The 26697-nt window shown below is 46.1% G+C and overlaps 1 long non-coding RNA gene across 1 annotated transcript; it reads right to left on the reverse strand.

Annotated features, from left to right (window-relative positions):
- Window positions 1–5638: 5638 nt before the first annotated feature.
- Window positions 5639–24086, reverse strand: LOC141573845 (uncharacterized). The gene is made up of 4 exons (XR_012500175.1): window positions 23985–24086; window positions 21486–21590; window positions 17788–17989; window positions 5639–5719 (listed from the first exon to the last, which is right to left on the reverse strand). It is a non-coding gene; the product is annotated as an uncharacterized LOC141573845 (long non-coding RNA).
- Between the last annotated feature and the right edge of the window lie 2611 nt (window positions 24087–26697).

The raw sequence follows: 26697 nt of genomic DNA on the forward strand, positions 1-26697 counted from the left end.
CCAGGGGTGGTCCCCTGGCTGGTCAAACCACAGCATTAGCACAGCCTGGGGAGAGTGACTGGTTCAGAGGCAGGCACGCCATCCAAGCTGAGCCCTTGGGACTTCTCCTTGGAAAGGTCACAGAACCATTAGGGAAGAGGTCCTCTTGGCTGGTAATAAGCCAATGGGATGTCTACGTCCAGAGCTGCAGGGGGCCGTGGAACCCATTGGAGACGATGAAGTGAACCCAAGAAGTCAGAGTCCAAAGATGAAGAGAGAATTCCCAATGCCATTGGAGAGCACCTGAATCCAGCTGTACCTGGAGCTGGACAAGTCAGGTTTAAGCCCATTTGAGTCAGGCTTCTGTCACATGCAGCCAACCCTGACCAGGTGATGACAGCTGAGAATCTGTGCTGACACAGAGCAGGGCTGGAGTGTGAAAGAGGAGAAGGAGGGGGAGGGGAAAGCTTGGAGCATGGGGGAAGGAGGCAGAGATATGGTGTGGCAGGGGAGGGGAAACATCCCAGGGCCCTGAGAGGGACCGTGAATGAGGGTATTCTTAGCGTGATATCTGAGGTCCTCCCGGTAGGGCCTCTTTCCTCACAGTGGACAACTCCATCCCCTTTGTTTCCTGTCCCCTCACAGCTCAAGTCTCCCTTCCTTAGGGCATTTTCACTGTCTTTTATTTCTGGACTGTTCATGCCCCCTGGTCAGCTAATGCCTCCATGAGCCCTGAGTGCAAAGATCTTCTCCTGAGGAGGCACACCTGACACCGGCACCGGGCACGTCCCACAGCTGGTTCCACTTTGAGCACCGCGTGCCTCTTCTCCAGAGCAGGCTCCCCATTTGTAAGGCCATGTGTGTGCATACCTGTGTACACGTGTGTGTGTGTGTGTGTGTGTGTGTGTGTGCGCGCGCACGCAAGTGTAACCATCTGGGCAATGTCCTTCTTTCTCACTAGACTAAGCTCCCTAGGATGAAATCTCTGTCTCTATTTACAGTCCTACCTGTGGTACCTCGCACATGCCTGGCACTTTGCAGGTGCTTGGGAAATACCTGCCGAGTGAAGGAAGCGGGGTCTCACTTGGGCTGAAGTCCTTCCAGGGGGCATAACTGAAAAGAGTTCATGCTCTGGAGTCAGACTCTTAGGTTCCAAGCCTGACTATCTGATCCTGGGAAAGTCACTTACATTCAGTAGGCTCAGTTTCCTCATCTGTGAAATGGGGATAATAGTGGTACCCACTTCCCAGGGATGCTGTAAGGATTACACGAGCTATTACCTATAAAGCACTGAGAACAAGGCCTGACTCAGAGCCAACACAGAATAAAGGTGAACCAAGTATATTCTTACCAGGGCCCCTTTAGCTGCTGCTGCCACCACGCCTGGCTCCGACGCGCCCCACACTGCTGCGGAGAGTGGGTGATTGAGAAGGAAAGCAGACAACCTGAAATGGAAATAAATACTGTGCACCACAATCTCCTGACTGTCTAAAATTAGATTAACATAATTAAAAATTTAAAAGCTGGATTAAAGCGTGTCAGTCGGAAATCTAGTGCTGACTTATGCGGTGGCTCGCTTCGCTTTTTCCTTAAGGGTTTGTGCTAATGGGTATTTCAAAGATTACTGGTTACACATTGTTCTTTGTGATACTAATTATCACCGAGCACCTCCAATTGGCCTTACTTGAGAGATGACTTTCCCAGGGCATGGCTGCCATGACTCTGAAAAATGTCCAGGTGTCCTGAGCCCTCAGCCTCTTCCTCCCGCTGACTCCTAGGCTCCTTGAGATGAGAAAGGAGGTTTACTCACCCTACAGACTGCCCATGTACACCTAATATGTGTCAGGCCTGTCAGTGTGATTGGCCTAGTATCAGATTCTTGTTTTATAAGTAAAGAAACGGAGGTTCAGAGAGGTAAAGTAAGCTGCTTGGGGTCACACAGCTGATTGGAAAAGCTGGGATCCTAATGCAGTTCTGTTTGACTTTAAAATATCCATGTTCTTTCCATGGGCTCTCCAAAGAAGAAGGCGTCACGGGGCGTCAGTAAAGCTGTGTGTGTCTGTGCGTGTGTCTGTGTGTGTGTGTCTGCGTGTGCACACACGCATATACACGTGTGTAGGCAGAGGAGGGAGGTGCGCAGAAAGAAAGAGAGACAGAACAAACATCCAATTGTAAAATGTCTATCTCTTTGTTTTTGCTAAATTTGCCATACTGGAGCCATTACCAGCCGACATAATTTGCTACACATTTTAATAGAATTGGCCTAAGTGATCTACTCCCTCACCAGAGTCACGAAGCACTTATTAGTCTGGGCTCTAATTCTGGTCCTGGAGCCATTAAGTCTGTGCTCATCCACCGGGAGATTAAGATTCTGAGGGTGAGCATTATCTTGGCGACATCCTTGATTGTGTATGGCTTTAAGCCTGGAACAGAGAAGGTCGGCCTTTCTCTGCCGGGGGTAGGTGGACGGAGAAGGCATAGTGGGTGGGTGTTCCGTGGAGCTGGGCGAGGTCGCGGTGGCCATTCTTTTGTGGGATGCACCCACATCCCTGCCCACCTTCTCTCCTGAGTCCTCTCAGACTTGCAGTTCTCCTGAAACATTTTCCTATAAACCCGATTTCCTTCCGTGAAGTGAGCTAGTTTCAGAGCCCTGGGAGAGAGGTTTGCCTAACCTGGAGTTAGACTGGAAGGACCCGATGGAGGCAAGGGCTCCTCGTGAAAGAGCTGTTGCTTGAACTGGAGACTACCACCTTCTGAGATTCCCTCTACTATAACTCATTTTGGAATAAAAGGAGGACCTACTATGCGCCGACCAGTCTTCTAGGTGCTGAGACCATCATCGTGAACCGGGCTTGGACTCTGGACGGTGAGACATTAAAAACGCAGGAGAATGGTTCAGCCTCTGTGGAAGATGGTTGGGTTCCTTAGCAAGATAAACATTGAATTACCATATGACCCAGCAATTCCACTCCCCAAGGAACTGAAAACAGACACTCAAACAGATGGTACACAGATGTCCAAAGCAGCCCTGTTTACAACAGCCCAAGTCCCTCAGCAGATGACTGTAGGAACTGAATGTGGTCTGTCCATACAACGGAACATCACTCAGTCATACAAAGGAATGAAGTTCTGATACCTTCATGATGAACTTTGAAATCATGATGCTAAATGAAAGAAGTCAGGCACAAAAGGCCACATATCATATGATTTCATTTACACATACCATACGATTTCATTTACAGAATAGATAAATCCATAGAGACAGAAAGCAGGTCAGTGGCGGCTGGGTCAGGGAGGGGTTGGGAGGGATCGAAGTGACTACTTCATGGCTGTGGGGTTTTCTTTGGGGTGATGAAAACGTTTTGGAACTAGATAGAGGCGGTGGTTGCACAACACTGTGACAATACTAAGTGCCAATGGTGAGAAACTTAAAATGGCTAATTTTATGTTATGGGGATTTCACCTGAATTAAAACAATACACATTAATGCAATAATTTCAGATGATGAGAAGTGCTAATAGGACAATAAAGTAGGATAATGAGGTCAACAGGGGTGGAATGTAAGGTGATATTAAGTGAAAGGCTCAAAGAGGGTGTCCACAAAGGGATGACACCTAAGGCAATTGCCTGGAGGGAGAAAACCTTGTAGATTGGGCGAAAACTTTACAGGCAGAGGGAAGTGCAAAGGCACTGGGGCAGGAATGAGCTGGACCCTTTGGGTCCCAGTGTGGCTGGAGGCTGTGGTTAAAGGGGGGTGAGACAAGAGCTGAGAGTGAGGTGTCTAGGACCAGATCCTGGAAACTCACTTGAGTTAAGAAGCTTGCATTTGACTCCAATCCTCAGGGGAAGCCAAGGGAGAGTTGTAAGCAGGTGACATATTGATTTGCATTTCTGTAAATATAGGTAAAATTCGCATAACATAAAATTAACTAATTAATTTTAAAGTGCACAATTCAATGACATTTAGTACATTCACAATGCTGTGCAATTACCACTCTAGTTCCAAAACATTTTCATCACCCAGGAAGGAAGCTGCACATATTAAGCCGTCACTCCTGTTGTTCCCTGCCTCCCAGCCCTGCTAACCACGAACCTGCTTTCTGTCTATTCTGGATGTTTCCTACAAATGTACAATATGTGACCCTTTGTGTCTGGCTACTCTCACTGAGCGTCATGTTTTCAAGGCTCATCTATGCTGTAGCGGGTATCAGAACTTCATTCCCTTTCATGGCTGAATGCTATTCCACTGGATGGACAGCCCACATTTGGTTTATGCAATCATTAGTTAATGGACATTTGAGTTGTTTCCACACTTTGGCTATTGTGAATAAAGCTGCTATGAGCATTTTGCAAAAGTTTTTGTTTGAACACCTGTTTTCAGTCCTTTGGGGTATCTACCTGGGATGGAACTGCGGGGTCATACGGTAATTCTAGGTTTAAAGTTTTGAGGAATGGCCAAACTATTTTCCACAGTGGCTGCCCAATCTCATCTTCCTATGTGCTGATTTGTATTTTAAAACAAGAACTTGTTTGGTTGCTGCGTGAAAACGATTGTAGAGGCGACCGTGGCTGAGACTTCATTAGCAGAAGTAGATGTGAGGAAAACTGAATGGATTCTAGATTGTTTTGGAATCTCCTGACTTACAACTGAAAACGTCAGGTGGAATTCTAGCTGTTAGGAAGACACTGTACAAAGGCAGCTGTGGTCTGATTTTGAAGTGACAGGTAGTGGGGAGATTTCCATCCTGGGATGGAAAAAATTCTTCAGACATTCTCTGCTCACAGATTGGTGAGGGTGTATCGGAGAAAAATTTCCATGATCTTGCCAGCTGGCTTAAAAACTCCTCTTGGGGATAAAACTTTTTAAGGAAAATATCTTGATAGGCAGCTGGGAGGAAAAGTAAGACCCTGAAGTCACCGTCAGTAACAGCAAAGTCAACGAAAGCAAAACTGAATGATTCTCCAGAATTTTCCCAAGTGTGGGGTCGGAGGAGAGAGCAAACAGATGAGAGAGAAGGCATTAGTAAGGCTGGGGATGCCTGAGGACCACTGGCCAGAAAAGCATCTTCAGTGAACCTGGTTGAGTCATCTGGCTTAATGCCCTATGAAAAGACAGGACCACTGAGTCCCAGAGCAGCAAAACACTTGCAAAAACACAGGAGATAAGAAGTGGCAAAGCCAAAAATCAAGTGTCCTCTCCACTTTTCTCTTCCTGTGGAACGTTTTCAAAGTTTTCTTTGAAGGGAAACAGATAAATACTCAAGTTGCACTCCCTGTAAGTTTACACTCCCATCCATCCATCCATCTATCCATACGCCCACACATCCACCTCCCCATCCATCCATTTCATCATTCAGCAAATTTCACAGCACGTTTGCTGCATAAGCTGAGGCTGGGGTTGTCAGAAGCCAATCCTGTAGAGCCTTATTTGCCATGAGAAGGAATTTGAATTTTATTCTCAGAGTAATGGAGACCCATGTAGGTGTTTTAAACAGGCGTGGCCTAAACCTATTTAAGTTAAAATGATGACTTTGGTTTGTGGATGATGGACTGGATGGGGCAAAAGTAGGAGCAGGGAGATGCAGTCTCTAAACAACACAGCCCAACAGTCCTCCTGCCTCCAGCTCTCGGGGCTTCCAAGCCGTTCAACCAGAACTTATCAGGCTGCTACTGTGTACCAGGCAGGCACTTTGGGTACAGAGACAATCGGGGAGTGTTTCCAGCTCTCCTGGAACTGAAGCTGCAGTGGGAGAGACAGAAGAAAGCCAGCAAATACGACTTAGGTTAGGACATCAGGACACCCAGATGGCGTAATGACACAGGGTGGGAATCCGCACAAAACCTAAACAGGCAGAGGCATCCAGGAGGGCGTCTTGGAGGAGGTGGCGTTTAAGCTGAGGCTCTAAGGATGACTGGGACTTAGCTGGGGAGGACATAACTTGGCAAAGAAGACCGAATGAGTAAAGGCACTAAGGCATGGGCCAGCATGGTTTTATATGGGAAATCACGAAATTCCATAAGGAATGAGGCAGAATATTACTCCACAGATATGTATAAGTGGTGTGTGTGTGTGTGTGTGTGTGTGTGTGTGTGTGTGTGTGCGTGTAGGTGGGTGAGTGTGTGTGTGATACAAGCTGATCAGTATTGGAAGGTGGCTGTGGGTGGGAATGAGAGTGGAGGTGCTGGCAGGGGCTGGGCACGATAGACCTTACATGGCTTATATTCCGATGGTGCCGGGGAGCCACTGATCATAAAAGGGAGAGGGATAAACCCTCCTTCTGCTCCTTTCTCAGGGAAGAGCCATAGCCTGAGCACGTGTGGACAAGAGAGGGAATATTTGAAGGCTGAGACGTTAGGAGGCAAATTCAATATGCTGTTTGTTGTGTACGGCATATATGTGGGGAGTGTATTTCCAGGGGCAATTTATCTCCCTTGTGAAAAAAAAAATAATGCTTTCCCCCTATTATACTAATAATCTCTTTGTTTTGAAAATTTGGAAAATATAAACTAGAAAAATGAACAAAAATTTCAACCTGCAATTCCATCACCTGGTGTTAAATCTGTCAGCATTTTATTGAGAATCTTTCCTGTCATTTAAAATTACTTAAAGGGATTTTTAGATAAATGAGATCATAGTCTGTACACTGATTTAGCAGTTGCTTTTTTCACTTAGCAATATAGCATTAACAGCTTCTGCATCCATTTCCCAGGGCTGCCTAAATAAAGCACCACCACCCAGGGGGCTTCAAACAACAGAAACGTACTGTCTCACGGTCTGGAGGCAAGAAGTGGGAAATCAAGGTGTCTGCAGGGCCAGGCTCCCTCTGAGAGTTGTAGGGGATCCTTCCTTGCCTCTTCCCTGCTTCTGAGGGCTGCTGACGATTGTTGGTGCTCCTAGATTTGCAGCTGCATCACCCCAGTCTCTGCCTTTGTCGTCACATGACATTCTCCTTGTATGTCTGTGTGAAGACCTGACCATTTTCTTATAAGGACACCAGTCAGACTGGATTAGGGGACCACCTGACTCTAGGACACTTCATCTTAACTAATTACATCCACAACAACCCTATGTCCAAATAAGGTCACATTCTGAAGCACTGAGACTTACGACTTCAACATATTTTTATTTGGGGGGGGAACATAATTCATAACAGCTTCTCCTGCCATTAAATATTGTTTTACAATATGAGTTTTTAATGGCAACAAAATATTCTATTTTACAGACATACAAATGTCCTGGGGTCAGTCCTGCTTTACACTGAATAAGCAACCTGTGCCCTGTCCTCATCCAGCCCTGTGCAGGGTCAGTGGTCATCACCCTGACAACAGTGACGCTGGCATGGCCTGAAGTCATGTAGCTCCTACTGACGAAGAAGGACAGCGGACTTGGGTTCTTCCAAAACCCTTTTAAACACAAGGGCAAGAACCAAAGGGGAACCTCTCATAACCAGACATCCATGGATCAGAATTTCCCCTGGCCCGTTCCAGTTCATCCGGATGTGACCGCATCTTGGAATGCACCCAGCGATAAGCAGGTGATTCACCAGCTACTCAGCCAAATCCAACAATCGTTTATTCAACCTGCCTTGGGAGTGTAGGTGAAAAATTTCCAGTCCCAGTTTCTTAGGATGTCACCAATTATCTCAAAGGAGGTTGCAACAGACGAAAAGGACAACGTTTTTGTTTGAAATCACAGTCCCTCTCTTTTCTGAGCAGGGGAGCATGTCCTGGGGGAACACTTAGAGCAACAGTACTTTAGGTATTGACTGTTAGGGTTGCAAAGGGGTTTCCATGTACTTTCTCTCTTTTGATTCTCAAAATAACTCAGCCTGATAGGGCAGGACAATTGTTGCGTGAGGCTCCAAGTTGCCTTGACTTGCCCAAACCCACTCAGCTTACAACCACCACCGCGTGGGAAGCTCCCACTGCAGGCATGGTCTTATTTAGTCTTCCCCCTAAACATGGCAGGAAAGCGCTGTGCCCTTCCCCCTTCCAAAGATGAACAGGCTGAAGCTTAGGAGACACCCTGCCTCTCCCAAGCTCGCACAGCCAGCAAGCGCTGGACCTGGGTCTTGACCCCAGGCTGCCCGACTCTCAGGGACATTTGTGGCCACTAGTCCACCCTGGGCAGGGTCGAGCAGACCCAGACACCCTCACTGGCTCCTGACTCTTTTTTCCCCTGTGACCTCATTTGGTTTCAACAGTGGGAGTTTATCTGCTTTTTAAACTGGACAAGATAATACACGCCCTTGGGGGCTTTGCCCCTTATTCTATGACGGATGACAGGCAAGGACTTCTGGTGGCGAGGCCAGCTGGGTGGGGCTTATGCTAAAGACGAAAATATTATTTAAAGATTTGCCAGGTCAAGGGGGTGAGTGTCCTGTCACTTGATAGGAGGGAACCTTGACGCGGCCCCACAGGTCCCCAGAGTGTTCATGGGGAGTCGTTAGGGGGATGTATGCATGAACTATCTTACGAGCACCTGCATTTCCCTGGGAATTAGTCCATATCACTCCTCATGAGAATCTGTAAGGTCCTTGTGACCCAGAAATAAACCCAAATAAAAAACAATGTATATTGTTTCATATTTGCATGGCAGGCTTTCTGGAAACCACCGTGGTTTTCTGTTAAGAAAAGTCTCTTGCCTTTGAATATCACACCAGACAGAGCACTTAAAGGGCTTTCCAACCCATGCACTCAGCACGTGCTTGGGAAACACACGGCGGGGAGGGTGCTGCTTTGTAGAGAGCAGCTCCGTCCTCTGGTCTGAGAAGGAAAGGGAGTGATGCGGCCAGAGACCTGGGATGCTCATCATCCAAACACCATCACCAGCTCCTTGGGGCTCTACCTCCGGAATATGCCTGGGGCCCCTGCCCTTCTGCCCATCTTCTGCTGTGGTCTCACACTAATCCCGCCCTTCTGTTCCTTGAAGACCTGCAGGGGTGTCCTGCTGCCCTCAGAATGCAGCTAAGCCCCTGGCGATGGCTGCAAAGCGGAAATGACCTGCCTGGTCTCTGACATTCTCTCCACCTTCAATGCAGTCCAGCAACACTGCCTTCTGCCCTTGAACCTCGAGCCTGCTTTTTTATCAGGCCTCTGAGTTTGCTGGAATCATCTGCCTCTAAATATCTGCAGGGCCACATCGTCTCATCAGCGAGGTCTCTTTCTGGGAGATGCCTTCAGAGAAATCTTCTTTCTAAGAACCCCATTCTAAGGGAACGTGTGCCTGTTTTTCTTCCCAGCCCTTATCACCATTAAACAACGATGTTTTGCTTCCTTACTTATCATCTGGCTTACCCCACAGGACACAAGCTCCATGGACTAATGTGAAATTTAGATCCTCCATAAATGTGCATCTAGAAGGAAGGGACGGGCAGGTGGGCAGACAGGCAGGTGGGCAGGGTTCTCTGTAAGGCTGATGCTTGCCAGGTCCCAGCTTCCTCCAGGGAACCCTGGAGTAGCCGAGTGTTGGAATGTTACATGGGAATGACAGCTTCCTCCAAAGCATGGGAAGCTCATTTTCACCCCACTTAGCAGTGAATTATGTCACCTGCTGGTGAGGGCAACGCCACAAAGCCCGTAATTAGTTCCCTGATTATTCACAATTGAAGCGGTTGTGGCTAACGGATGGTGTTCGCCACAAAAACCTGTAGGAGAGCCAGGCCATTTGGCAGCTCCCGTGTTCCCAGGAAGGCAGATCAATTTCCGTTTGATTTGTTTAAAAATAACAAATAAACAATGCGGAGCCCGCTCGCAAGGCTTGGGTTCCTCCTTCTCTGAAATTTGGGGAAAGGAGGCAGCTTGAAATTGCCAGTTAGGACAAGACAGGCAGGGCACGTTTGCGGCTCAATCGGATTCCCCTATAATCATAGCTAATAACTGTCTTTTTCTACTACTAAACAATTCTGTTATCTTAGCTTCTAGTTAGCGAGCTGGCTAAATGAGACTTGGGGGCTGGCCACAGAGAAGACGCCTCTGGAATGCAGCACAGAAGTCCATTTTCCCCCCACTTTTTTTCTGATTTTGTCACAGGCTGAAGGGTGATCTGCTGACACTCGTGAGGAGAGATACTGGGACTGGTGAGATTTCTTAAGAAGCCCAGAAATGCACATCTTTCCCCGGAATACAAAGGGAACCAGTGTTTCCTCCAGGTCATGAATTTAAAAGGCTTCTCTACCTCAATTCACTCTTAGTCTGGGCTTTTCCTTGACCTATGCGACTCCCCAAATATCCAAATTTGTCCCTTTACCAGTTAAATTCTTCAACGACTTCCACTGCCATTAGGAAGTGCTTAAACCACCCAGGAGTCCTGGATGACTGGCCCCATCTTCCTCACACCCATCCACTCCCCACCCCCTTTTCCTTCAAGCTCCCAATATAGTGAATTATTATCTGCAGGTAGCAGGGTGCTCAAAGTTATGGAATCTGGGAGCTGGGATGCCTGGTTCTAATTCTAGCTCCATTGCGTATCAGCTGTGTGACCTTGGGCAAGTCATTTGACCTCTCTGGGCCACAGGTGCCACATCTACCACATGAGGATAACAGAAGCATTTGCCTGGTAAGGTGACTGTGAGTGTTAAATGCATTAATGACTGTACAGTGCTTACAACAGTGGTTGGTGGATGCCATGTGCCCAGAAGAGTGTTCTCAGTTGGGAGTGTTGCTTTGTTTCTCTTTGCACGCGCTGTTTCCTCTGTCTGGAGCTCTCTTTCTGTCCCCAAGCCCTTATTCTCTTGTTTGACTCATCTTTCGATTTTCAGTTTAGACGCTTCCTCTTCCCGGAATCCTTCCAGATCCCATATCCGTGGATTACGTGCCTACCTCTCGATCCAACAGCACCAAAAAGCACCCTCAACTTCTTCCATCACAGATGTCATCCCCAGTGTATTTATTTCAAAATAATTTTAGGTTCTCATGCTGCTGCAAGAAATACTACACAGCGATCCCACGTGCCCTTTCCCCGGGCTTCTCCAGTGCAAAACTGTGGTCCCCACAGGCCAGACTACCGACCTTGGTACAGCTCAAGACACACATTTCCATCAGCACAAGCATCCTTCGGGTCGCCTTCTTATAGGCACGATCGCTTCCTTCCAGCTTTCACTGCAACCTTAAACTTTGGCAACCATTAATCTGTCCTCCATTTCTATAAATGTGTCATTTCAGAAGTGTCATGTGAGTGGAATAACGTGGTTTGAAGTTTTTCACTCAGCATGACTCTCTTGAGATTCATCTACATTGTTTCATGTATCAGCGATTCCTGTGTGTTACTGAGTGCTATTCCAAGGTGAAGAGATACCAGAGTTTTTATACATGTCATGTTGAAGTCTGTGTGGGTTCTTTGTGCCCAATGTCACAGTCATAAGCAGAGTAGGAGAAATAACCCGACGCCAGGAAACCTCCAATGAAGAGATAAATCTAACACCCTTGGAGTCATTACTTCCATCTGCAATTCCACAAAGTCTCCCTGCTGGGCACTGAGGACTAGGGGCATAGGATCCCAGGATCCCAGGTCCTTTCAGACAATGTTGATTGGAAAGCAAACTTGTAAAGATTTTTTTCAGAGGGATCCAGCTGCATACATATGATACAAAAATTACTTGGCTATTAGCATACATAAAATTCCAAACTGACTACCATTAGCACAAATTGTTTTATATATTTAGGTACCTCCAATGGCAAAAATGAGTACATATCCACAGAAAGTTTCTAAAGATTGTTCAATATTACAGTTTGTTTAAGCAACAGGAGAGGAAACATGGTGTGTGCCCGTCAACTGGGAAGGCTTCAAAAATTAGAGCCATGCGTTGCATAGAATATAATATGACCATTAAAGTTAAATGGGACAGATACATATTTAATTACCTGAAAATACAATAAATACCTCCAGGGAGAGATAATGCCAGGTGGCAAACTTTCACTTTTTTGGAAATACCGTTTATATACAAGGTCATGTTTCAAGTGTACCACATAGCGATTTGATATTTGCACACATTATGAAGTGATCACTACAGTGAGTCTAGTAACCATTTGTCCCCATAACAAGTCATTATTGACCATATTCTTGTTGCTTTATGTTACATCCTTGTGGGTTATTTTAGAACTGGAAGTTCGTACTCTTAAACCTCTTCACTTATTTCTCCCCCCATCTCCCTCTCCTCTGACAACCACCCATTTGTCTCTGTATCTATGAGCCTGTTTTCACTGTGTTTTGTTTTTCAGACTCCATGTAGAAGTGAAATCATATAGTATTTGTCTTCCTCATATGACTTAGTCCATCTAGTATGATATTTAGTATGATACCCTCTAGATTCATACATGTCATTATGATTGGCAAGGGTTCTTTTTTATGGCTGAGTAATAGTCCATTGTACAGCTGCATATACATCTTCTTTATCCACTCATCAATTGATGGACACTTAAGTTGCTTCCATATTGTGGGTATTGTCAATAGTGCTGCAATGAACATTGGTGTGCGTATGTCTTTTTGTATCAGTGTTTTTGTCTTCCTCAAGTGAATACCCAGAGTGACATTGCTGAACCATATGGCAGTTCTATTTTTAATTTTTTAGGAAATCTTCATCTCATTTCCTATGGAAAACAATGGATGCACCAATTTACATTCCCACCAACGGTGTAGGAGGGTTCCCTTTGCTCCACATCCTCATCATTGTTGTCTGTCATCCTTTGAGGACAGCTGTTCTTACAGGTATGAAGTGGTATCTCATTGTAGTTTTGATTGCATTTTCCTAATGATTAGTGATGTTAAGCATCTTTTTGTGTGTCTGTTAGTCATTTTATATCTTCTTTAGAAGAATGTCTGTTTAAGCCCTCTGCCCATTCTTCAACTGGGTTGCTTTTTGAGGTTGAGTTGTATGAGTTCTTTGTATATTTTGGGTATTAACCCCTCAGCAGATATACTTTTTTGCAAATATAAATCTCATTCATTAGGCTGCCTTTTCATTTTGTTGATAGTTTCCTTCACTGTGCAAAAAAGCTTTGTAGTTTGATGTTGTTCCATTTGTTTATTTTTGCTTTTGTTTTCCTCGCCCAAGATCCAAAAAAAAATTGCTAAGGCCAACATCAAACAGCATACTGCCTATGTTTTCTTCTAAAAGTTTTCTAGTTTGGGGTCTTACACTTATGTGTTTAATCCATTTTGAGTTTACTTTTGTATCTGGTGTGGGAAAGCAGTCCAGCGCGATTCTTTTGCATGGAGCTCTCCACTTTTCCCAACACCATTTATTGAAGAGGCTGTCTTTTCCCCATTGTATATTCCTGCTCCCTTGGTCATAGATTAACTGACCAAAAATGTGCAGGTTTATTTCTGGGCCCTCCATTCTGTTCCATTGATCTGTGTGTCTATTTTTGTGTAAACACTGGACTGTTCTGATTACTGTAGCTCTGTAGTATAGTTTGTAATCAGCCAGTGTGATACCTCCAGCTTTGTTCTTCCTTCTCAAGATTATTTTGACTATTCAGGCTCTTTTGTGTTTCTACACAAATTTTAGAATGGTTTGTTCTCGTTCTGTGAAAAATGCCTTTGGTATTGTGATAGGGATTGCAGTGAATCTGTAGGTTGCCTTGGGCAGGACAGTCATCATAACAGTATCAATTCTTCCAAAACATGCGCATGGCATATCTTTCCATTTGTTCGAGTCGTCTTCAATTCCTTTCATCAAAACTTTTCAGAGTACAAGTCTTTCACCTCCTTGGTTAAATGCATTCCTAGGTATTTTATCCTTTTTGGTACAATTATACATGGGATTGATTCCTTAATTTCTGACAGTGAGCTATTAGTGTATTTCTATGCAGCAGGTTCCTGTGTATTATTTTTGTATCCTGCAACTTCACTGAACTCATTTATTAGTTCTAACAATTTTTTTTTTTGCTAGTGACTTCAGGGTTTTCTATTTACAGCATCATGTCATCTGCAGTTTAACTTATTCCTTTTCAGTTTGGATTCTTTTTATTTCTTTTTCTTGTATGATTGCTGTGGCTAGAACTTCTGATTCTATATTGAATAGAAGTGGTAAGAATGGGTATTCTTGTCTTGTTCCTGATCTTAGAGGAAAAGCTTCTAGCTTTTCACCGTTGAGTATGCTGTTAGCTGTGGGCTTGTTAGATTCGGCCTTATCATGTTTATTATTAGAGCTTATGTTCCCTCTCAACAACCCACTTTGTCGAGAGATTTTATTATAAATGGATGTTGAATTTTGTCAAAAGCTTTGTCTGCAACTGTTGAGATGATCATTTGTACATTTTTGTTTTACAGTTTGGTGGTGTATCACATTGACTGATTTGCAAATATTGAGACTCCTTGCACCCCTGGGATAAATCCCACTTGATCACGGCTATGATCCTTTTAATGTATGGTCACTTGCCTATCTCCACTTTGTTTAGCTCTTTTTTCTAAGGTTATGCCTGCTTTGTTCCTTCATTTTGAGCAGATTCCTCTGTCTCCTCATTTTGACCAATTCTCTGTGTTTATTTTGTGTGTTAGGTAGGTCAGTTACATTTCCTGACCTTGAGGAAGTGGCCTTACATAGGAGACATCCTATGGGGCCCAGGAACACATGGCCCTCTGGTCACCAGAGCTATGTTTTAGTGGTGCCCTCTATGTGGGCTGCTTGTGCCCTTCTGTTGTGACAGGGCTGATGACCATGTGCATGCTGGCCAAGCTGGCTGCAAGGATGTGCCTCGTGCAGTGACTGCGGGCCCACTGAAGGGCCAAGTAGGCTTCCTGCAAGGCCGGCTGTGTGGCCCAGGGGAGGTCTGCTGCTGGCCCACTGGGGGGCGTGGCTGGGCCCCTGAGTGGCTCTTGGTGCTGGCGCTCGTTCACTGGTGAGTCCCTGGCGCTAATTCACTAAAAGGAGTATTTTAAGTGGTGCATCCCAGTGCTGATGTTATCGCAGTAGAACAAGCTCCCCACACTGGCTGCCCCCAGTGGCTGTGTCCCCAAGAGTAGTCCCAGTGCCTCCTGCCTCTCTGGGAGGCTCTCCAAGATGGGAAAGCAGGTCTGACCTGGGCTCCTTTCAAACTACATCCTATGTACTGGGACTTGCGGCAGGTGAGATATCGTGTGTGCCCTTTAAGAGGGGAGTCTGTTTCCTACAGCCCCTCCTGGCTCTCCTGAACATAAGCCCCGCTGGTTTTCAAAGCCAGATGTTCTGGGGGAACCCCTTCCTGGGAGGAGCTCCAGGCTGGGGAGCCTGATGTGGGGCTGGGAGAAAGCCTCTCTGATTGTGCTGTTTCTCCCGTTGGTGGGTTGCTGAGCTGGGGGTGTGGGGCCTGGCTGTATCACTTCTGTGCCCTCCCACCCATCTCACTGTGGTTCCGTCTTCATGCCTTTAGATGTGGGAGATCTTTTCTGCTGGTCGTGAGGTCGTTCTCATGGACAGTAGCTCCATAAGCAGTTGTGATGCTGGTGCATCCATGTTAGAAGTGAGTTCAGTGGCTTCCTGCCCTGCCATCTTGGTCACCGTCTTCCACCTCCCATGAATTTTAGTTGCCTGTTTATGTGTCTGTCTTGCCTACTATTCCAGGGCTCCCCAGCACTGTTTATGTTTTGGGCCAGGTCATTCGTGCTGCAGGGGCTCTCTTGTGCATTTAGGATGTTCAGCAGCATCCCTGGCCTCTACACACTAGACGCTAGCAGCATCCTTCCCCCTCTGTCTCAGTGGTGACAACCAGAAATGTCTCTAGACACTGCCAAGTGTCCCAGGTGAGGGCAGGTGGAAAATCACCCCTGGATGAAACCTCTTCACTGGACCATCAGCTCTGGGAGGACAGGAAGTGCTTCTGTCTCCCCAAACCTCCAGAACCTAGAATAGCACCTGGTCCTTAATAAATGCTTGCTGAATGGCTGAATAAAGATTCTGGGCTGAGTAGTAAAACACACCTCAGGTAAAAGTCAGAAGACCTGAGTTCTCATCCTGAATGCATTAGGAACTGGTGGTGTGACCCAAAGCAATCCCTTCTCTATGTTCTTAGTTCGGTTCTCTGAAAATGGCAGGGACCAGCGTGTTTGCTCCTCCAAACATGGCTGAGCAGAGTGGCGTCCGCCTCACCTGACAGTTGGTTAGAAATGCAAACTCTCTTCCTCCTCCCCAGACACGGTGAGTTGAAGTCTTGGGGTGTGGAGCTCTGAAATGTATGTTTTAACACGCTCTCCGGGGGATTCTGATTCGTGCTTCAGCAGTTCTCACCCCTGGCTGATCTTAGAATTCGCCTGAAACGCTTTTTTAAAGCTAAGATGCCTGGGACGCTAGATTCCCCCAGCCCAGTTTCATGAGCAGCTCTAGTGTTGGGGTGGACTGTTGGCATTTTCCACCTGCCTCAGGTGATCCCAACGCACAGTCAGGACTGAGGCTCTCCCAGTGCAGACTCTTCCACTCCGTGTTTCCCATCTTAAACCTCTGGAAACTGCATGAACTCTTTCAGTCCACCAGAGGGCCATTTACAGCGCTGAGAAGAGACAGGGTTATCGTATCTGGGCAGGGGCACATGGAATCACAGACCCACAAATGCACGGAGAGAAGTAAGTGTCTGAGACATTCCTCCCCAGCTCTACTTGGAAAAACAGGACCCTAAGGAGGGACGGGCAAACCCTAACCAGGATCCTCTATTTCACTACTGGTTTTAAAGTCCATGTCAAGAATCTTCCAACAAAATCTATTTCAGAAACCCTCCACATGCCTGGGTCCGGGAAAGCTTCTTGGTTTAGAAGGGAGCCGCAGGTTAGTGTACAGAGCGGTGGATGTGAAGCCAGCCACACCTGCGTGTTTCTCGGTAAGCCACTTCCCTCTTCTGGCCTTAGGATCTTAAAGTTGCATTATGCAACTTATTGTCTGAATGGTGATGAGGGTCAACCTAGGCGAATGGGTGAAGCACTGGCACCAGAACGGCTGCTCAAAAGCTCAGTAGTTCTCAAAGTGGGGCTCAGAGCAGCAACATCACCTGGAAGCTTGTTAGAAATGCAAATTCTCGGGTCCCAGCCCAGACAGACTGAATTAGAAACTCTGGGGGTGGGGCAAATGACTTCCCTTTTCTGAGCCTCAATTTTCTCCTTTGTGAAACTAGAAGAACAGCAATACCTGTATCTCAGAGACCATTTGCAAGGATGAAATGAGCTCTGCATTACACTACTGAGCACAGTGCCCAGCATACAGCAAGAGTTCAATAAATGGTCACTATTGTTGCTCTTCCAATGATCACAATCTGCAAAGACCCCTGCTCCATGCAAGCCTCGAACAGAAGCTTTTGTTAAAACTCTGCCCAAATAATTCTTGCAAGACTTTGCAAAAGACCATATTCTGGCTCAGGCTGCTCCCTGTGGAATACCACGTAGCAAACAGGAGTTACGGTGCACTAATGTCCCGTGCTAATACGTCAGCCAGCTTTATAACTCATTCTGAGAGAGGCCATCGCTCAGAGCAATAGAGCTATTTATTGTAGGGTCCCATTATGGGTTGTGATCTATTTAAGTCTAGCCAGCTGTCAGAAAGACAAGCCTTCCTGCCACCAATCAGGAACAAGAAGACGGGCTCAGGGCAAGGAAAAAAAAAATAAACAAATAGCAGACAGGGCTTGAAAAATATTCCACTCATGGCTAAGGGAAATGCAAAAGATGCCTGACGGAAGGGAAGAGAGTCAGCTCTGAGTGGCCTTGCAGCAGCAGCAGCAGAGAAATTTCTAGAAGCATCAACCAAGGCAGAGGATAGTCTGATGTTTGTGGGCACCCTGGCTGGGAGCTGGCAGAGGCAATTGAATTTTTAAGGCGAGGAAGGGGAAGGTGGGGTTGAAATTTACCTTCACGCATTGCAGGTTTCAATAATCAGGGTGAGAAGTGGAGAGTCACACATCCGGAGACCGTTCACCTTCAGCGAAATTGGGCTTTACTTCCTTTTTGTCTCTTGCAAAAGACTGTTTCTTGCTCAGATCTCCCAAGTCTCTTTCACTGGCCCCGACCACCTAAAGGCCCGTCTTCCCTGACGGTTTAACTGATCTTTAGCTAAAAAGAAATCACAAGACAGTTAGTCCATCTGTAGTTAGCAAGGTCTGAGAACAGAAACTCATACAACTCAATAGTAAAAACAATAATAATAATGCAATTAAAAATGGGGGAAGGACCTGAATAGATATTTTTCCAAAGATGATACTCAAATGGCCAACAGCTACCTGAAAAGATGCTCAACATCACTAATCATCAGGGAAATGCAAATCAAAACCCCAACCAGATATCATTTCACACAAGTTAGGATGGTCATCATCCAAAAGAAAGAGATAAGTGCTTGTAAGGATGTGGAGAAAAGAGAATCCTTGTATATTGTTGGTGAAAATGTAAACTGGTAAGTCACTATGGAAAACAGTACGGACATTCCTCAAAAAATTAAAAATGGGACTACCCTGTGACCCAGCAATTGCAGGTCTGGATAAATATCCAAAGGAAATGAAATCACTATCTTGATACCTGAGATATCTGCACTTCCATGTTCAATGCAGCATTATTCACAGTAGCCAAGACATGGAAATGACCTATGTCCATAGATGGATGAATGGACAAAGAACATGTGGTATATATACACAATGGAATATTATTCAGCCATGAAAAAGAAGGAAATCTTGTCGTTTGTGATGACATGTATAAAACTTGAGGGCACGATGCTAAGTGAAGTAAGTCATAGAAAGACAAATACTTCATGATTTCACTTCTATGTGGACTCTAAAGTAACTGACCTCATTGAATCAGAGAACAGACTGGTGGTGGCCAGAGGTGGGGGTTGGGTTTGGGAGGAATAAGTGAAGGTAGTCAAAAGTTATATAATCTTCCAGTTACATAATTAATAAGTTCTGGGGCTGTAATGTACAGCATGGTGACTATAGTTCACAATACTGTAGTGTATATTTGAAAGGTGTTAAGAGAGGAGATCTTAAAGTTCTCATCATACACATATTTTTCTGAACTATTTGCAAGTAAATTGTATATATCATGATACTTCAACCCTAATATCTCAGCATGTATCTCCTAACAGAAATATATTCTCCTAGAATTCTGTTTCTTTTTGCCTAGTTTTATTGAGATATAATTAACATATAGTATTTTACAGAGAGAGACAGAGACAGAAACACACACACACAGAGACAGAGGGAGAGGGAGAGAAAGAGGGAGGGAGAGCAGAATTTACAAAGTGGCAACAACTCTAAATCTAAGGTGGAGGACATGCAGGTGGTCACTGTTCAGCCCCTTCAGCCTTTCTCTGGAATCAGACTTCTTGGGTTCAAATCTCCACTCTCCAACTTATTAGCTGTGCAATGACCCTGAGCAAGTTACATAAACAATCTGTGCCTCAGTATTGCCATCTTGAGATGGGAATTGTTATAGTGCGTACCTCACAGGGGTTCTGTGAGCCTGAAATAAGTTAATGTGCTTGTAATCATTCCTTGAATGGAGTAAGCGATCAATAATGTTAACCCTATGGTTGTCAGATGGATGGATACAAGCATACAGACCTATGGATGGATGGGTGGGTGGGTGGGTGGACATAGAACATGCACAGGGGATAAAATTCTTAAAATAAATATACGAATTATATAACGCCTGCACATGGACTCTGGAAGACTCGGTTTTCCCTGCAGAAGTGTGCCTTGACCCTCGCAGGCACCGTCAGGAGCACAGAACCACAGTAATTGAGACCCACAGCGATCGCCCGGCACCCAGAGTAGAGGTGCCCTCTACTTCCCTTCCATCTGCTTCTCACCCGGGGAGGCCCCCTCCCTCCAAAGTCAATTTCAGTGCAATCTCAGTCTAAGTGGTGCCCTTGTGGATATGAGAGTCCTGTTCAGCTGAGGATGGAGCCTACCTAGTGGTACTGCATGTAGAGCAGGGCCCGGCACCTGGATTGCATTTTAAACACATCCCGCGCCATTAGGCAGCCCTCATCACTCAGCAGATTGAAGGCCGTGTTGCAGGGTCCTCGCGGCCCCGAGCCAAGCTCAGCCAGTCCATCCGGCCAGGGCACCCTGCCAAGAACCTCCAGCCGAGAAGCGGTCACTCTTAGGTCACCATGCACCAGTGGGGTGACCCAATGAGGAGAAACCAGCCTGGTACCACAGCAGGCCCCTTGTGAATCCAGATTAGAGAGCGAAGTGGCAAGGGGCCTTCCGGCTGCGCTCCTGAGGAGCCTGAGTCTTCTTGTCATAATAACAAGTGCTCTTATTTTAACGTGCCTCTATCCACTTCGCTCTAACACTGCAGCCACGCTGACCCAAGCTTCCTCCCATTTCTCCAGAACCCCTGGAACTTTCCTTACTCGTGTAAATCCTCTCTGGACATTTTTCCTTCTATTGGTTGCTTCTTACTGAATGGGTCACCTCCTCGGAGAAGCCCTCCTGGATCACACAATAGTAAAAGGTTGTTTTTGATTGTCCTTTATCTCGACACTGTTTTTTCCTTTCCTTGGGCTTCACCTTCCTCATTTGTTGATAAGGATAACAATCATACTGCAAATTCTCTACTTGTCCATCCTTTTCCACCCTCCCCTGTGCTCCACTGGGCCGATCAGTGCTTTGCCCATGTCCACTGACTGGATTCAGCCAATGAGAGGCAGCAGGAGAGGCAATCAGGAGATTTATTTCCCCGTCTCTCTGCCTGCTAGGTGGTGGCTCTGTTCCTTCACCAGGCTCCTGCTGGGCGGCTGGGTGCTGCGTTCTAGAAACTGCTCCCCACCAGGCTCCTTCCACACCAAGGAGGTCACACAGCTCCCTGACGTTGCCAGCCCCTTTAGCCCTGCTCGCACTTCTGTAAATATCCCCTTCACTGCAATCACCTCAGTTGCCCCTTGGAGTATGCCATCTGCTTCCTGGGGATTCCGCCCCATGCAATAACATTATCAATCTCACAGGGTTGCTGTGAGAACGAACTCAGCTCCAGTGCAGGACATGTGCAAAGATAACTATTTGTCATTATTTTTGTTATGACTAGCTATTTTTTTCTTCCCTGGCACTCACCATATTTTACACTTATTTGTATACTAATTGTTCATGACTTTTCTCTGCAGGTTTAGGAGTCCATGTCTGGGTCTGTTTGTTCAATCTTTGATGACCCGGTACCTGGTGTTTAGTAGATCTCAGAAAATATCTGATGAATGAATGAACGAGAGCTGGGTTTTCACTTTCAAGACATTTGGACATGTCATGTTGAATTGTGTGACGTTACTGATACTAGAAAGTTTTGTTTTACAAAGGCAGCAATTTCATAAAGTTTTTTACCTACTACCTTATCCCCTGGGTGATTAGCAAGAGCAGGAATATAATCATTTTATAAATAATGAAACAAGAACAGAGGGAAAAGTAGGGGGACTAGAACCTCATCTGTGCCCAGGCTCTGTGAGGCGTTCAACAGACACGATTTAATTCAATTTTTGTAATGATTCTCATACGATGACATCATTATCCCGTGGTTCACAGATGCAGAACCTGGGGGGGGGGGGAGAGGCTAGGGGACTCACCTAAGACTGCGCAGCTGGTGGGTAGCAGAAATATAATCCGGTCCTAGTGGGTTTGACTCTCAATTTTGTGCTTTTCCCGCACAGCGATTCTCCCCTTGTATAACCCTGGAGAAATTTACACATGTGCACAAGGAAACACAGACAAAAATATCAGGTTATAATGGTAAAAACAAATGGTTACAATCCCAAATGTCTATCAGTGGGAGAAAGGATAAATAAACAGGAACACTTAAGCACTGAAACAGTATATGGCAGTCAAACCGAATAAGCTAGAGGTACATATAAACTGTTCAACGTGGAGGAGGGAACTGTGGATGAAAAAATTAGTCAAAGAGTCTATCAATATAGGACCATTTTATATCAAAGTTCAAAACCATACCAGACGTTGCCATGCATCGTTTAAGGATACAAAGATGTAACAGAAATGCTCAAATTCAAGGGATCATAAGCCCCAAATTCACAACTGTGGTTGCAGGGATGGCGATGATACTGTGGAGAGTAGGCAGGGGTCTCATGGTTGCTGTGATGTTTTCCTTAAGCTGGGTGGGTGTTTATTACATTATTTTATCCCTTTTTTCCCCAGGGGAAATACATTGCTTATAAAAAGGTGGTACCTTGCCTAAGGTCAACCAGCTGGCCCAGGATGCAGCTGGACATGTATGTATGCCTCCTGACTCCTAGTCTAGTTCTTTCCCCCACAGCAAGCTGTCCAGGGAGCAGGTAATCACTCCCATTGTGCCACTAGGGGGAGAGGTGAAATGCAATGTTGAACAGTCCTTATCTTTACCTCCTTCCTTCCCTGATCACTGCCTTACCATCACCCTTGATGCCTTCTCTCAAGCTGGCCAGGTTGCTCCATATCCTGGAGTATGGTTTGGTTTCTGTGTGGCTTCAGTGCAAGAAAGAGGAAGTACCTTTCATAGACTGAATCAGAAAGTCACAAGAAATCCAGGGAAAAGTAAACATCCCATCCAGAAGCTGGATTGGCAACACTTTTGTTTGCCTGACAATGGTCCTCCTGTGCCAGCAGACACTGTTTCTTATGACAAAAGCAGAAAATGGTGACCACTTACTTTCCTAGGCTGCTGATGGTGTGGCCAGTGACCCAATCTCCATAAAGAGGAAATCTGCTGGGGCGGTTCTGGAAACTATACCCCCGTTAGCAAAAAAGGAGGAGATGCAAGGAGAAGGCCTGCTTCTCCTCTCTTCCTCGTTTGTATGTTGTCAGATTGGGATGTGATGTTTGGAGCTGTGGCAGCCAAGTTGGGACTATGAAGAAAGGGCCAAAGAATCAGAAAGAAGTTATTATTGAGCAGGTGAGTGAGTGCTGGAATACACTACCTCTTGATTGCTTCAAAGTGAAAAAAAATACTAATCAATATGATTAGTGAACTTTTGTCCCAGAGTTCTATTACTAGCAAACAAAGCACATCGTCTGACTGCCCTGAAGAAAGAAAGATAAGCCAGTCTTTTGTCTGCGTACGAATCATCTGGACCCATGCACTTGGATGTGATCTATTAAAAATCATAAATAGAAGCTCACCATTCCTTGGCTTAGACCCTGCAATGGCCCTTTCTGGCTCTTTAGATGAGACTCAGAATCCTTAACAAGGCCTTCCAGGCCTCGCCTGAGCCAGCTTCTGCCTGTTTCTGGCCGGCCTTGCCGTGGTCCACTCTCTCTGTACAACTCACAGTGGTCCAGTCCCGCCAGTTTTGGTGGTGGTGTTTTGTTTCGCTTTGCTTCTCCAGTTCACCAAAGCCCTTCTCACTCAGGACATCTGCGTGAGCGGTCCCTCTGCCTGAAATGTGCTCTTCTCCAGCTTTGTTTGGCTTCGATTCTAAGACTTCAGGTCTCACTCAAAGTGGGACTTCTTCAGGGAAACGTTTGCAAGTTGTTTTATTTCACACCACCTGCTTTTCCCTTCCTGGCTCTGTATTTACTTATTTTCCTGGCATTGCTGTTTCTTCAGCCTCAGTGTCCGCCAATACAAGTTTAAGTTCTATTGGGGTAAATACGATGTTGGACTTTAATGTCCCTCCCCATCCGACCCACAGTCTGCGCCACGATAGTGTACATTGTGCCCTGTTTTCCCGAAGTGAAGATCTGAGCAGCTCACCCCCAATTCTCAAAGCTACTGAAGATAACACACGTTAACTAGAATTACTATTGTGACTTCTTTGCCTGCAGTGAAAGTTCATGTCCTTGGCCTGGCATTCAAGGTTGTCTTTAATTCATCCCTTTCTTCATTCACTCAAAAAAGATTTATTGAAGACCTGCCACATTCTAGGCACTGTTCTAGGCACCAGCCTACCATTCCACCTGTATCTTCTCCCTGCTCCTCACTGTCATCCGCCACCCAGAACATTTCAGCTCCATTCTCCCCGCCTGAGTTCTTCTCTGAACCGCAAACTGAATACTCTTCTTTCTGTAATTTTGCTCCAACTCTTTCTTTTGCTTAAGATGCTTCCCTGCTCTGTACCCATCAGATAACTCCTTACCCGATGGGGATGGAGATCCCAGGGGGTCCCATAGACTGTCAGTGGCTCTTCACGCAGCTGGACGATGTCTTCTGCGTGGTCGGTGCACGTAATCTGCTGAACTGTGGGAAGGAAAAATAAAAGCCTCAATAGAAACATGCAGCCTCTTTTGCTTCCAAGGTTTGAAACATCTGAGTCAACAGCCCTCAAGTATTTTTGATCATGGACACCTCCTTTAAAAAAAAGTGAATGGGTGCCCCATTATTAGAATAATTTCATAGACAGATACAGAGAGAGCATACGTTGAACTTTGTCGTCTCCAAATGACAAGGCACATACAGAAAAGAGCTATTGAAAGGCATGAGATGCAGATGTAACGATGAACAGAAATGTTCTCACCCAGGAGCCCAGTGGCTCGTGTAGCCCATCCCCGTTTTAGAGGCTGTTTGGCTTAACCTTGGAAGGCGGCTGACTCTTTCTAGCTCCCATGGAACGGCTGTGAGTAGCTTCTGGGGGAAGACAAGGCATTTTGGCTGCGACGGCAGAGAAGCTTTCGGCCGTAGGTTTCTACTTCTGTTGCTTCGCCTGACCCTGGCATTTATGTTCTCTGGGTTCTCTGAGCCTTCCCTCAGTGGAATGAGGGGACCTGGCAGCTAAAGGGTTAACTTTTTTTTTCCCCCTCCTCTTCCTTGATCATCCACTACCTGAGAGCAAGCAGCGGGCTGGAGAGTGGGGCTAACTTTGGCAGCTGGCTGTGAAGGTGCCAGATCCTTATCTTGCTGGGGTTTTGCTGCAGATGAAGCAGCGACTTGTATTCACTCCTCCAGGCAGATTTCTGTGAGTGGCTCATGCTATGGAAGAAGCAAGCCTGCCGGGAGAAGTGTACAGATACTGTTTCCTTCGGTGTGTCCTCACAACTTACAAAGCGCCAGGCCATCTCCTCCCCAGCCTGCTCATTCCTCAAGCCCATGAGAGCCAGCTGCTTCCCTCCCAGCGGCCGTCCCCAGCCGCTCGCCAGCTCTGCAGTGAGCAGCCCCTCTGGAAACTGCCTAGCAGGTCTCTCTGAGCTGACACCCTGAGCCTGGCTGTGCCCATCATCCAGACCTGGGGTCTCAGCAAATCCTCTGCCAGGTGCCCGCTTGGAGCAGCCTCTTCTTTTTGGTGACATTTCCTAGTTTACTATATAACAAAGGGTACAGATGAACAGTCTGATGACGAGTTAAGGGCAGAGTGTAGGGGAAAGGGTATGCCACCCTCCCAGCACCTCCGCCTGTTCACCAGCCCAGAAGCTCTCCAAATCCCATATTTTAGGGATTTTCATGGAGCCTTCATCAGGGGCTTGGGAGTAAAGCCACCAGATGCGCCTCTCAGGTGACCTACTCTCTTCCTGGCCTGCGCTCTGCGTGCCAGTTAGGGTGCCAACCATCCCAGTTTGTCTGGGATGATCCAAATGCTCGTACGGAGGCCCCCCAGGTCTGGGAAGAGCCCTCAGTCCAGGAAGAACCAACCATGAAATCCGCAGGGCCTGATGCAAATGAAAGTGCAGGGCCCCTGCTCAGAAAGTCTAGAGAAGTTCAAGACTGTGACAACAGGCGTTAAAAGACACGTGGCGTCCTTCTGAGCGCGGGACCCTGTGTGACAGTACATGTTACAGGCTCGTGGAGCTCGCCCTGCTCCCAGGCAAACCACAACTGTTGGCTACGCTCCGCCAGCTGCCGAGCTGCAGACAAGAGCACATACTGTTACTGCCACAAGGCTGTTGGTTTCTCATAGCAACCTGGGCTGTTGAGACAACAGAAGTTGCTCTCACCTTCCACCCGTTCTCTTACCGCCACCGGAACTTTCTGAAACACAAAACCACGCCCCTCCCCAAACGCAAGCCCTTCAACACCCTCTCAGCTGGCCGTCTACAGTATTCACATGCGAGTAATAACGACAGCACAAATATTGCAGACTCAAGCTCTGTTTACTATACTGTTGCTTAAATATGTACCAAACATAAAACTTAGCACATAGTCTGTATGTTAATAGCTCTTATACAACAATAAAGCCAAGTTTATGAGTTAAAAAAAGTTAAGACTATAGAACCAATAAAATTCAAATTAACAACATTAATGGAATGGGATAGATGAGGTTGTTTTGCCGAAACCAAAGTGCCGGTGGCAGAGAGATTACGATGCCCTGCTGGCGGCTGTGATGAAGGTGATGCGATGGAGATTCCTCCTGTGCTCTGGTCCTGCGATGGCCAGCTTCTCTCATCACTTTCCTCTCTTTGAACAAGTTGGGGTACCTTTGTTCAAACATGGTGCCGTGACACTCTTGGAACTTCACTTGCTACAAAATCACCTTTGATGGATCAAATCCACCTTTGTTCTTCTCCTGTGGACCCATGACAATGAAAGACATGCTAATTGGGACCAGAGGTATCATAAATATTAATGCAAACATGGGCATTGTAGTCCCATTGCTATGCCAGGTGATAAATGGGTCACTCAAATGACCTAAAAATGCCTACATTAATTTTTAAATTTCATCGCAATAATAAAAAAAGTGATAATAATAATTCGTATTTATTAAGTAACCACTGTGTGCCAAGCACTGTTCTAATATAATAGCTTATTTAATCCTCACAGCTCTGTAAGGCAGGCACCATTATTATTGCCATAATTCAGATGAGAAAAATCAGGCTCAGAGAGGTGACATTAGCTTGTCCTGAGTCATCCCACCAGAAGGT

This window comes from Camelus bactrianus, chromosome 18 (genome assembly GCF_048773025.1).
Source record: "Camelus bactrianus isolate YW-2024 breed Bactrian camel chromosome 18, ASM4877302v1, whole genome shotgun sequence".
NCBI classification, from domain to species: Eukaryota; Metazoa; Chordata; class Mammalia; order Artiodactyla; family Camelidae; genus Camelus; species Camelus bactrianus.